Here is a 9,546-nt window from a genome sequence, read left to right as displayed (position 1 = left end):
TCGACGCCGGACCCTTTGCGCCTGGTATCATCGCAGGGACTGCTGGTAGCGTGCCGAGTACAGAAGCGCCACGTCTCGAGCCTCGTCCACCTGATCCAGCTTGTCCTCGCGGGCCTGCTGGTTCTGGTGCTCTTGGTAGGCTTTCAGCCTCGGGGACCCGTACTCCAAGTCAGTGGGGAGGATGGCCTCGGCGCCATAGACCAGGAAGAATGGGCTGAAACCCGTGGCTCGACTCGGGGTCGTTCTCAGGCTCCAAATGACCGAGGGTAGCTCCGTGAGCCATCTTCGGCCAAACTTGTTCATCTTGTTGAAGATTCTTGGCTTGAGGCCTTATAGAATCATGCCATTGGCACGTTCTACTTGGCCGTTCGTCTGTGGGTGCGCCACCACCGACCAATCCACGCATATGTGAAAGTCGTCGCAAAACTTCAAAAACTTTTTGCCAGTGAACTGGGTGCCGTTATCTGTGATGATCGAATTTGGAACCCCGAATCTGTAGACGATGTCGGTGAAGAACTGTACCGCTTGCTCGGACTTGATCTTGGTGATGGGTCGAGCCTCGATCCACTTTGAGAATTTGTCCACTGCCACCAACAGGTGGGTGTAGCCCCCGGGTGCTCTCTGTAGTGGTCCAATGAGGTCCAGTCCCCACACGGCGAAGGGCCATGTAATGGGGATGGTCTGCATGGCATGAGTCGAGAGATGCGTTTGACGGGCGTAGAACTGGCAGCCCTCGCAGATTCGCACGATCTCTGTGGTATCGGCAACTGCGGTTGGCCAGTAGAAACCCTGTCGAAACGCGTTACCCACGAGGGTGCGTGGCACCGCATGATGGCCACATACTCCGGCATGGATGTCTCGAAGCAGCTCCCTTCCCTCGGGGATGGGAATGCATCGTTGCAGGACCCCCGAGGGGATACGTTTGTACAGCTCTCTGTCGATCACGACAAAAGACTTGGCTCACCTAGCGACGCGTCGCGACTGAGCGCGGTTCGATGGTAGCACCCCTCGGTTGATCCAGTCGAGGTACTGGTCGCGCCAGTCTTGCGAAAGTGGAGCCTCGTCAATCTGCATTGCCTCACCCTCGTCCTCTGAGGATGTCTCGGTTTCTGTCTCCATGGGCTCGGCCTCATCCGCCGAGGGGTTCCCAGCGGAGGACTCGGCGGTTGAGGGGCCTGGCCCCGCTGGATCCTTGAAATCGACGGAGGGCTTGGCGATGTCGCGAGCAAAGATGTTCGGGGGGACAGTGGTCTGCCCCGACGTGATCTTGGCTAATTCCTCGTTGTACTTGCGTGGAACGTGGTTTAGCTCGAGGCCATCGAACTTGCCTTCGAGGTGGCGCACTGCGTTGCAGTACGCCTCCATCTTCGGATCGTGGAAGCTAGACTCCTTCATCACTTGGTCGATGACGAGCTGAGAATCACCACGTACGTCGAGGCGCTTGATGCCGAGTTCGATGGCGATGCGGAGGCCACCGAGGAGTGCCTCGTACTCTGCCATGTTGTTGGATGCTGGGAAGCGTAGGCGAATCACGTAGTGCATGTGCTCTCCGAGGGATGAGATGAAGAGGAGGCCGGCGCCGACGCCGGCGCCGGTTTTCATCACCGACCCATCGAAGTACATGGTCCAACACTCAGCTTGAACCTGCGATGGGGGCAGCTGGGTGTCGGTCCACTCAACGACGAAGCCAGCTAGGATCTGGGATTTGATCTCTTTGCGGGGACATTTCTCCCATCAGTTCCACTAACCACTTGGCAATCCTACCCTCGGCTTCCCTGTTGCGGACTATCTCTCCCAGGGGGAAAGACGAGACTACGGTGACGGGATAGGCCTCGAAGTAGTGGCGCAGCTTGCGCCAAGCCAGGACCACTGCATACAGCAGCTTCTGAGTCTGTGGATAGCGTGTCTTGGTTTCGGACAACACTTCACTGATGTAGTACACCGGCCGTTGGACAGGCAAAGCGTGACCCTCCTCCTGTCTTTCGACAATGATCACCGCGCTGACCACTTGGGTCGTCGCGACTACGTATAGATAGAGGGGCTCGCCGTCTATTGGTGGTGTGAGAATGGGGGCATGAGTGAGTGACGCATTCAGCTTGTCGAGGGCTTCTTGAGCCTCGAGTGTCCACGCGAAACGCTCGGTCTTCCTTAGGAGTCGGTACAGGGGCAAGCCTTTCTCACCGAGGTGTGAGATGAAGCGGCTGAGGGCTGCGAGGCAGCCCATGACCCTCTGCACCCCCTTCAAGTCTCGGATCGGTCCCATCCATCTGATGGCCTCGACTTTTTCGGAGTTGGGCTCGATGCCTCGCTGGGAGACGATGAAGCCCAAGAGCATGCCCTGAGGCACCCCGAAAATGCATTTTTCTGGGTTGAGCTTTACCCCTTTGGCCCTTAGGCAACCGAACGCGATTCTGAGATCGGCGACCAGGTCGTCCGCCTTCCTGGATTTTTCAACAATATCATCGACATATGCCTCTACGTTCCGCCCGATATGGTCCCCGAACACGTGGAGCATACACAGCTGGTATGTAGCTCCGGCATTTCTGAGGCCAAAGGGCATCGTGACATAGCAGTACATGCTGAAAGGTGTGATAAAAGAAGTTGCGAGCTGGTCGAACTCTTTCATCTTGATTTGGTGGTACCCAGAGTAAGCATCAAGAAAGGATAAAAGTTCACATCCCACAGTTGAATCATCTATTTGATTAATATGTGGCAAAGGAAAGGGAACCTTCGGACATACTTTATTTAAACTTGTATAATCTACGCACATCCTCCAACTTCCATTCTTTTTCTTCACTAATACAGGATTAGCTAGCCACTCGGGATGGAATACCTCCTTGATGAATACGGCTGCCAGAAGTTTCTGCAGCTCCTCACTGATGGCCCGCCGCTTAAGCTCATCGAAGCGTCGCAGGCGCTGCTTCACCGGCTTGGAGTTGGGTTAGATGTCCAGGGAGTGCTCGGCGACCTCCCTCGATATGCCAGGCATGTCCGAGGGGCTCCACGCGAAGATGTCTGTGTTGGCACGGAGAAAGTCGATGAGCACCACTTCCTATTTGCTGCCGAGGGTGGCGCTGACCTGCAACGCCTTGCCGTTGGGGTGGCTTGGGTCGAGGGGCACCTGCTTGATACCCCCGGCAGCTTCGAAGCTGCCTGCGTGCCGGTGTGTGGGGTCCAAGGCCTCGCTCTCCATCTTGTCGAGGGTGGCTGGAAGGGCCTCGTCCTCCGCCTGAGCTTTCGTGCACTCAACATACTCGACGTCGCACTCGTAGGCGTGCTCGAACGATGGGTCGATGGTGATGGTGCCTTTCGGACCTGGCATCTTCATCTTGAGGTAGGTATAGTTGGGGACCGCCATGAACTTGGTGTAGCATGGCCGCCTCAGTATAGCGTGGTATGCTCCACGAAACCCCACCACCTCGAAGGTGAGTATCTCCTTCCGGAAATTTGTGGGCGTGCCGAAGCAGACGGGCAGGTCGATCTGCCCGAGGGGTTGGACTCGCTTCCCCGGTGCGACGCCATGAAATGGCGACACGTTGGGGCGCAGCTTGTCCAAGCCGATCCCCATGAGCTCGAGGGTGTGGGCGTACGGAATGTTGAGGCTGCTGCCCCCATCCATGAGCACCTTGGAGAACCGGGTGTTGCCGATGATGGGATCCACAACGAGTGGGTACAATCCCGGATTCGAGATGTAGTCGGGGTGGTCGTCGCGGTTGAAGGAGATCATGTCCTCCGACCAGTCGAGGTAGGATGGCGTCGCTCTGGTGACGGGAAGACCTCTCGGCGCTCACGTTTGCGCTTCCGAGCGGTCATGTTCGCCGTAAGTTCGCCAAAGATGAAGAACACGTTCTCCACCTGAGGGTAGCCATCGCCGCCCTTCCCTTCCTCGTCCTTTTCCTTCTTGGTCTTGTCCTTGCGGCCGAGGCGGTTGAAGTACTTGTGGAGCATGTCACACTCTTCAAGGGTGTGATTGACCTTACCCATGTGATAAGAGCACGACTTCTTGAGCATGTCGTCGAACAGGCCGCCGCCTCGAGGGGGGCCTCGAGGACCTTTGCCGTCGGGGGTGACGGTGAGGGCCTCATCGGAGTCCTCCTCTTGCTCCTGACCGCGCCGGTTAGGCGGGCCCTTCTTCTTGCCTTTCTTGCCCCGCTTGGGCATCTTCGGGGTTTCCTTGGCTTTGCTGCCCTCCACGGGCGCGTCCACCTTGCGCTTGCCCCTTTCATTGTTTAAGATAGCACCAACCGCCTCTTCGCCAGAGGCAAAGTTGGTCGCTATGTCGAATAGCTCGTTGGCGCTGGAGGGAGGATTGCGCCCCAGCTCGCACATGAGATCCCTGCATGTGGTGCCCAGATGAAAGGCGCTAATAACCTCGGAGTCCTTGACGCTGAGGATCTCGGTGCACTGCTTGGAGAAACACCGGATGTAGTCCCGTAGGGGCTCGTCAGGTTGCTGACGACACCCTAGAAGATTCCAGGAGTTCCCAGGGTGCACGTATGTGCCCTGGAAGTTGCCCACGAAGGTCCTGACCAGGTCAGACCAGTCGTGGATCTAGTTGGCAGGGAGATGCTCAAGCCAGGCACATGCAGAGTCCGCAAGGTGCAGAGGAAGGTTGCGGATGATGATGGCATCATCGGTTGCGCCGCCCAGCTGACACGCTAGGTGGTAGTCATTGAGCCAGAGCCTGGGATCCGTCTCTCCCGAGTACTTGGTGAGCATGGTTGGCTGTCGGAAGCGTGGGCGGAAAGGAGCAGTGTGGATTTCCCGGCTGAACACATGGGTGCCCGAAGGCTCCAGTGATGGACTCCTGTCCTCCTTGCGGTCGTAGCGTCCACCATGTCGAGGGTGGTAGCCGTGAGCGGCACCGTCCTCCTTCTTCTGGTTCAGGACGTTGCGGGCGTCGCCGTCATGGGCGTTGCCGCTGGTGTCCTGAAGTCGATCCTTCACTGGGGTTGGCTTAACACTATCGTGCACCGAGGGTGCCATTGCGCCACCCGCTGGTGGGGTGCACACCGAGGCCTCGCGGTCCTGGTGCATCGTCCCGCCAGCTCTTGCCGAGGCTGCCGGGCGCATTCAAGACACGGAACTCTCAGCCTGCTGCACCGCGGCATCCTCGAGGAGCACCTGCGCCTCTTTGTGCAAGTTACGACCCTCGGGCGTGGATGGCTCATGCATCGCGCGGATCAGGAGTGCTGCAGCGGTGATCTTCTGGCTGGCCCTGGGCAAGCCCAGGGGACTCCCTTCGCGGCCCTCCGCCATGATCAGCTTCTGGGCGATGCGTCCCGCGTCCCGAGCTTTTGTACCATGGGCGGCACATTCTTGCTCGAGCGTGAGACGCAGTTTCTGCGTTTGCCGGCGCTCCTCGCCGAGCTTGGCCTCAAGCTCTCGGAGTTGCGCTAGCTCAGTCGGGATGGGTGGTGCGACTACTGCAGTTGCCCCTACTGCAGCTGTCGCGGCGTGAGCTGCGTCTGCCGCGACAACATCGTCATCGGTGTCGCAGAGATCCCCTACCTCAGCAACGAAGCATTGGTGAGTCGGGTTGTAGTCCCCCTCGCTGGAGTCGTCGGAGCAGGTGAGGCAGTAGTCCGCCGCAGCCTGAAATGACAAAAAAGCTCCAAGATCACGGAGCCCAGAGTAATCCCACTCTGGGTTCACGCGATCCTGCGTGAGGACGGACCCCTCGTCCGCGGAGTCGGGGTATGAGGTATCTGGCGTGGACGCGATGAGGTTGCGAGCCGAGAGCAAGTGATGACCGGGCAAGTCCTCGTACGTGCTCATGTTGGTGCTGACGGACGACACGTAGACCACGGCAGAGGCCTGCATCCCGTAAGGGTAGCATGGAGGCCCAGCCGCGTGTCCTTCCGTCGGCGTCGCTATCACCCTTGGTGATGGAGAGGTGGTGCGGTCACCCTGGCGTCAGCTCGTGGCATGCTAGCCTCGACCCACGTGGGGGAGCCAGCGCACGTCACTTCGCGCCATTTCATGCGCGCTTGCCGCGCGCGACGTCCCGAGTGCCTCCGGCGTCGCGGCTATGGTGCCGGAGCGTCGGGGTTGACCCTTGGCGAGAGGAGCTCCATGAGGTAGCCGTTGTCGGTTGCCCTGAACTCAAGGCTCCCGAACCAGAAAACGTATCCCACTGGGAACGGATCCGATACGCCCATCGGAAATGGGTTGGATGTGCCCACCATCTGAAGAATCAAGCGGGAACAAGAGATGATTGTCACGCAGCGTGCCCCTACCTGGCGCGCCAACTGTCGGTGTCCTGACCTCACGGCCCGGCACCAACCAGTGAATGTGCGGTGTGTCCCTGTCTCCAGATGGTTGATGCAAGAAACACAATGACACCGGGTTTATCCTGGTTCCGGCCAATGAGGTCGTACGTCCAGCAGAGGAGTGTGCACTGTATTACTTGCACCGAAGTGCTCGTAGTAGGGGGTACAAGCTTTGGTGAGAGAGGGAGAGATGCTCCCTGGTCCCTTGGTGCGCTAGGGTTTGATTGAGGCAAGTGCCAATATCGAGAGGTGTAGTGGACGTGAGCTTGCGCGTGCTCCGCTTGCCCCCCCTTTTTTTGTGCTGAGGGGCCTGCCTCCTCCTTTTATAGACCAAGGAGGGGAGTGTTACATGTGTAGGATATCAACGGGTCGTCTATTCTCCCCCCGGTCCGAGGGAGAGCAGTTGGTCTTCTTTATCGCCGAGCGTCGCGGAGCATGACGTCGGGTGCGGTCGTCGCCCTTGCGAGTCCTCCGACTGTGCCCAGGGCATGTCTGCGTCATGTAGCGCCAGTTGACAGCGTGGCAATGACTGCTAGGCACACAGTGCCTCACGTCGGATGAGGTGGGGCGTCGAGGGCGTTGAAGACACCGTCCTTACCTTGGTCGAGGCTCGTACTATGTTCGAGGGTCGTTGCCCATGTCCGTCGAGGGTCCTGCAATAAGGGGTAGGTGGCACAGTGGCGGGAGGTGCTAGGCGAGTCCGCACAGAGCTCCGCAGTCCTGCACCGTGCCGGGAATAGCGGCACAGTGGCGGGCGCAGGTTGAGGGGACGCCGGTCACGTCCGGTGTGTGGCATGATGGCCGACACCAGCTGATGCCGCCTGACACCGCCTGCCCCCCGCCCCATGCCGTGGAGTGGTTGGCGAGTAAATGCACCCCGTCCCGTCGGACGGTTGGGCCACCGCTCCAGTCCGCCGAGGGCGGTCTCGAATGGGGCGGGGTCGCCCCAGCGCCGAGGCCTCATAGGGGGCTCGGCCGAAAGGGCCTCGAGCGAGGCGGAGTCCGACCACGCATCGAGGGGTCCCGGTGGGCAACCCTCGAGCGAGTCGGAGATTGCCTCCGCCTCAAGGGTCCTCGACGGGGAGCCCTCGAGCGAGGCAGAGACGTCCCCATGGCCAGCGAGGCATTGGAGGGGCCGTACGGTAGTGCTGGGCTGTGGGCCGAGCGTGACTTGGGCTTTCCGTGCCCTAAGAGGCTTCGGGCATCCGAGTTTGGGAAGAGTCCGGCCCGAGTGCCATATCCCGTTTAGCGCGCGTTGAGGATGTTTTACCCTAGGGTTAGGGTGCCCCATAGTTGTGGTACCCGACAGGTGGTGTGGCGGGGGTGGTGTGCGAGGGGTGGAGAAGAAGGCGGCGAGGGCGACTGACGCTGAGGAGAAGGAAGAGACGGGGAAGAAGGAGAGACGCGGGGAAGAAGACAAGAGCGCATCATGAGAAAGACGATGCAGATATGGGCCGATGAGGAGATAAGGTGGAAGCCACACAGGAGGCTCTTCGCGTAGAGCTAACGCGAGAGCGCTCTGAGCGTAGTTGCCTCTAATAGTTAATTTCTCAACTCTAACCAACTCACGCCCATTACATGTAGATGTAGGTAACCCATAAAAACACGAGTTCTACTATATATATAAAAATTTAGTGGCTCCGCTCTTGACATGGGGCCCATATGTTGGTCTAACCACATTGATTTGCATATAGTAGCTGCCAGTCATTCTGGGTCATTTCCAAGAAATTTCAGTTAATTTCGATAAAATTGGTGGCATGTGGGCCCGCGTGCCATTGGGTCCACATGTGGGAGGGTGAGCTACAAGTAGTTTATTTTTCTATTCGATGATAAACCGCATTGTATCTTTTTTATAAATAGAAACAAAATATATCATGATATGTGCCGCCTCCCGCGCGGATTGCATCTTACTATATGTTGTTCGGTTGACCGTAAGAAGGCACGGAATTTTTCTTCACACTTCTAAGTACTTCAGCAGGATGAAATTCTCATTTCTTGGAATTGGTGACGCTAGTTGAGTTGCTTCTCGCGAGAGGTTTCTCTGCCATTAGGCTTGGGATAGCCTACGGAGGCGCAGCACCACCGACCGAGGCGATGCGCACCATGCATATAGCCACGGGCAGTGATGATAAGATCTCACTTTGGGAGAAGTAGTACAAATATTTGACCAAAAAGAGTTGAAAGTGCACCTAAAGTCACTAATTTTCACCCCTATCAAACCTCACGCGACTCACTGAATCCTGACCGGCAGTCTTGGTGCATTCTGTTGCTTAAGATTGAAGTCTAACGCATGGGCGGATCCAGTGAGGGCAACGGGGCTAGAGCCTCCTTACAGCTATGCAGCCTACAAAGTCCACCAACAATTTTTAATAATACATGAGAAAGAGGAAGAAAAAAGGAGGAAGAAGAAAAAGAGAAGAGAGAAGAACATCTCCAACAGTTTCTCTTTTTTCTTAATAAACTAATAATATTGGAAAGAAGATATACACTCTAGTAATTCCCCAAAACCTCTCCCTTTCACCAATACTCCCTCCTTCCACTTTTATAAAGCATAGTATAACATGACACGGTCTTCCAAATAATACTTTGATCATTCATTTATCATGTATTACATCACTTATGATTATAAACTTATAATCATGATAAAGTATATTTGATTACGAATCCAATTATATAAAGCTTATATCATAAAAATAAAAAAGTAACAGTCAATTTATTGGTCAAAGATAACAAAATTTGAATTTTGATATGCGTGTGCGCCTTATAAAAAATGATAGGAGAGAGTAGTGGGTTGTCCCATTAGTCGTATTGGGAGATAATTATTGGGGAAATGTAAGATCATCTCTTCCAATAATTTATGAAAGCGGTATTGAGACATATCAATACTATTTTATTGAAAGATATTTATTAAAGAATCGTTGAAGATGCTCTAAAATTTAAGATCCTGGTCTGCCTCTGGTCAAATGTGATTGTCACCTGCAAGCATAATGCCAAAAACGCGAACACATTACACATGGTAAGCACGAAGACGGACGAGGTCACGGTTCATCCTTGGCTGACTTCATGATTGTCTCTCGGGACATCCGCCGTCTAATCAGGCTCTATGGTACCCAGCTAATCATTGGGTAACACAGTTCATCCTCAACTTTGCCAAATGCACGCCGCTGCCGCTTGCGAGTTGACTTCAGTTGGGGATGGCCACTCGGCAGCAAGCAGCAACGTTCTAGCTGGACTCAAACGTGCTGTGAAATTAACATCCATTGCCCAACATGAG

The sequence above is a fragment of the Panicum virgatum genome, chromosome 3K, assembly GCF_016808335.1.
Source record: "Panicum virgatum strain AP13 chromosome 3K, P.virgatum_v5, whole genome shotgun sequence".
NCBI lineage: Eukaryota > Viridiplantae > Streptophyta > Magnoliopsida > Poales > Poaceae > Panicum > Panicum virgatum.
The sequence above is the reverse complement of the archived record's forward strand: the minus strand, read 5'-3'. Positions refer to the sequence as shown.